The 4099-nt window shown below is 48.5% G+C and overlaps 1 pseudogene; it reads right to left on the reverse strand.

Moving 5' to 3' along the window:
* Positions 1 to 780: 780 nt before the first annotated feature.
* Positions 781 to 899, reverse strand: LOC123388235 (annotated as a pseudogene).
* Between the last annotated feature and the right edge of the window lie 3200 nt (positions 900 to 4099).

Below are 4099 nucleotides of genomic sequence, written 5' to 3' on the forward strand. Positions count from 1 at the left end.
GCTTTGCTTTTCCACCAAGATCCTGTGTGGCAGGGCTGTCATCCAGAGTCTTGCAGCCCCCGCATACCTCTTTCCATTGACCATGTAACTACTCCCTTCTGTGAACAGAGTCATTTCCGCATCCAGGAGGGGAGTGTCTCTGAGATCCGGCCTTATTCCCGCGACTTGGGTTAGGACCTTCCCGCAGTCGTGTGGGTGGTCAGCCAGCACCTTTGGTAGCAACGTGGCTGGATTTAGTACTGCCAGGAGCCGGAAGATCACTTTTTTCATTCAGGAGGAGGGCCTGATACCTCGTCACTCGGGCGTTTGTCATCCACCGGTCTGGTGGAGTCCGGAGAAGGCCCTCGATAACGTGGGTGGTGGTCAATATGAGATTTTGACCCAGAGTCAATTTGCATGCATCCTTGACCAGGAGAGCCATGGCAGCAATTATGCAGAAACCAAGGGGGAACCCAGCTGCTACTGGATCTAGTTTCTTGCTAAGATAGGCCACTGGCCTTCACCAAGGCCCCAGAGTCTGAGTCAAAACTCCTTTAGTCAGCCCTGCCTTTTCATCCACATACAAGTGGAAGGGCTTGGTAACATCTGGGATGACCAATGCTGGGGCACACAGTAGGCTCTTTGTAATTCCCGAAATGCTCCTTCTGCCTCAGTTGTCCACACTCTACCATAGTGAGTCCTCCCTTAGCCAGTTCGTAGAGAGGTTGTGCCATCTCCGTGAAGGCAGCATTCACAGCCTGCAGTAGCCCACCATCCCAAGAAATTCCCTCTTGGAGATCAAAGTGAAAGCAACCGGTATTCCCTGGCAGTCTTCCATCCAAGTACTAACCAGGCCCGACCCTGCTTAGCTTCCAAGATCAGACGAGATCGGGCGCGTTCAGGGTGGTATGGCCGTAGACAATCATAGGGTTCTTACCCAATATTCTCAGATGAGTGTACGTGACACCCTATGTAACATGGAACTGTCCTCCCCTTGCTGGAGGAAGCTGAACTTTCTCATACCCTACTGTTACCTTAATGTGTCCAGGCTTGGTTAGCTACCATATCTCTCTCGTTCACAGTTACATTGGCCCCCAGCCTTCTTGGGTTACTGATGCCTTGTGGTCATACCCTTTCTGTACAAAGGAAGAGGTAGTGGAGGGTTTCTAAGTGCTTGGAACAGAATGATGTTTCAGACAGATGGACATGTCGTTCAAAGATGCAGAGGCTGCAGAGAGCCAGCATATTCAGGAACATGCCAGCAGCTGCACGTGTATCAATTGGGATAGGTCCCTGGCAGCCTCCGATGGCCAAGATTTGAAGCCTTGACTCCCGAGCTCCTCCCATGGGCCCTTGTGTGACACTTCGAGTCCAGACATCAGAGAAGAAGGACGGGCAGCTCATGGAGCTTCAGAGAGTTTTCTTCCCCTTAGAAGATGGCTTCCTAGACTCAAAGTGGACCCTCAGACTCTCGTTTTTCTAGGTCTGAAAGCCAACACAGAGGTGCTGAGCAGAGTCCAAATTCATTGCACAGAATTTCTCATTCCATCTCCCAGATTCTGGGTGGAGGAGCCCAGAGAGAACAGCTGTGGTCTGCTCTGCCATCGGAGCAGGGCTGTCCCTGAATGCTGTCCTGCTCGCATCCCTCGTGGGAACTTAGGAGCGTCTTATCTAAGGTCTGTCTGTATAAACCCTGGACCAGGCTACTCCGTGGAGTAGATCACCGTTATGCCATATGACGCCCTGCAAGATTCAGGGTGCAGTCCATTCAGACTCCATAGCGGAAGCAGTGGAGCCATAGAGATACATTCACACAGTCAGGCACTCTCCAGATTCAAACAGGTTGTACATCCTCCCCTTTGGGTATCCCTGGTTAATGGGAGGTGATCGGTCTCCCCTTCCTTTCTTTTACGAATGGATTTAGCTCCGACAGTGACATCAGGGCTGTTTTTCTCTCTTTTTACATATCTCCTACTTTTTACATACAGAGTTGCTTTTCTCATTTCCATCAGTCTTCATTGCACCTAACAGAATTGTGTACTCTTAGAAATACCTTAACCTCTACTGAAGACAAAACCAATTGTGAGTTGTTACAACAGAATTCTTTAGATGGCAAATTTATCAATCAGTTAAGCACAGAATGTGTTCACCAGCAGATTTCAAAAGTACAAACCCAGTTCCAGCAACCAGCACCCTAGCATTTCATCCCATTTGGTTAAGATCTAGATGTCCAACAAATTTAACTCCATTTGTCATTCAAGCAACCCTTCACAGTTTCAGGTTACCAAAGATTTCAGAAGCCACTTTAACAATTACTCATTAAACCCTTGAAACAGTTAACCATCGGCCCAGCCATCCCTTCACCAACAAACCTTATGTTCCACCTGGGCCCATTCCACTTCAGATGCCATGCTTTCCCTGCCAGCAAGGGGGAGGGGGTAGGCAGTCCACGTCGGGCCAGAGAAGGCAAGGAATTCCCTGAAACAAAGAAGTTTTGGCAGCTGCTTGGGAATATTCCTTAAAGTCTCTGTCTCGAGGTCGGTTCATCCCACAGTGCCAGTTCTGCTTACCAAAAGTGGCCCACTAGGCATTCATATTCCACTCCCGGTTCCAATGAGCATCAGCATTGGACACCTCAACCCGGCATTTGACTAACTCCAGGTGGCTCGTTATAGCCCTTAACACACAAAATGAGTGAGGGAGAAGCCCCACATCTATTATGAGGAACAGAGAGATGAAAGCCAGCGTCCCCTTACTCTCTGCTTGCCACATTCCTTCAACCATAACAAACAGCACAACAGACAACAACAAAAGAACAAGGCAAAAACAAACGTAGACCCAGTGATCCTTATCCAGAGCCTGCTGCTGTGGGGGCTTTCTTGGTCCCCTACAAACACAACACACCACACAATAGACAATGACAAAAAAAAAACAGACAAAGACAACTGCAGACCCAGCGATTCTTACCCAAAATTTGCCACTTGAATTGTCTTGGCACCTCTGCCAAGCATCAACTGACCACAAATTGTTATTTCTGTACTCAATTCCATTGATTTGTATGTTTATCTTTATGCCTGCATGTACCACAGTCTAGATTATTGTAGCTTAAGGTTTTATCTCCCCTGCTTGTTTCAGGTTCAGTTTGTTCTCTTCTCAATATTTTTAAGGTAGGGTTTGAGGGTTTTTTTTTTTGTATCCTTTAAAACAGATGCTTACTGCTATAATTTCCCTTTAAGTACTGTTTTAGTGGCATTCCATAAGCTTTGGTGTGTTGCATTTTTGTTTTTGTATAGCTCAATGAATTTCCTCATTTGATTTTTCTCTTTGACCTACTGACCAAATTTATGGAGTGCATTAATTTCTACACACTTTTTAATTTACCCAGAGCTAGCCACCGGTGGGGGCTATCTTTATCCCCCAACTGTCTAAGGGGACTTGAACCCCTCAACTGTCTAAGGGGAGGCAGGGGACTCGCAACCCCCGACCGTCTAGGGGGACTCAAACCCCCCGACCACCCAGGGGGACTCGAATCCCCCGACCGTACAAGGGGACTCGGACCCCCTGTTGATCTATCAGCAGAGGGATGGGGCATCCCCGCATCCACTCCAGCCCTGGGGAGCATGGCTGCGTCCAGCTTCTCCCTGGTGGGATATACCCTGGAGCTCCAACCAGACAGACAGATAGGATCCCAATACCTCCGAACCCAATACCTCAAAACCCAATACCTCCGAACCCAATACCTCAAAAACCAATACCTCTGAGCCCAATACCTCAGATCCCAATACCTCCGAACCCAATACCTCCGAACCCAATACCTCAAAACCCAATACCTCCAGAGGCTTTTCCTAAAAATTCTGATGCTCAGTTCTCATCGTTTGATCCTGGACGAGCCCCCAAATGTTAGGGTCCGTAATCAAAGGAACGAGACTGATACAAAGCGAAGGCCAAACAAAACTTTATTTCGCGCCAAGCATCAAGAATCAAACTGACCGGTCAGGGCTAGCTCTTACGAAAAGGCGAGGACGATGTTCCCGACAAGATCACTCCCAAGAAGGCCGCTCCCGAGGACGAGGCTGCTCTGCAGATGAGGCCGCTCCATGATCGGAGCCACTCCCAAGAA

Source organism: Mustela putorius, unplaced genomic scaffold (assembly GCF_011764305.1).
Source record: "Mustela putorius furo isolate JIRA1106 unplaced genomic scaffold, ASM1176430v1.1 tig00003896_pilon_pilon_pilon, whole genome shotgun sequence".
Lineage (NCBI taxonomy): Eukaryota > Metazoa > Chordata > Mammalia > Carnivora > Mustelidae > Mustela > Mustela putorius.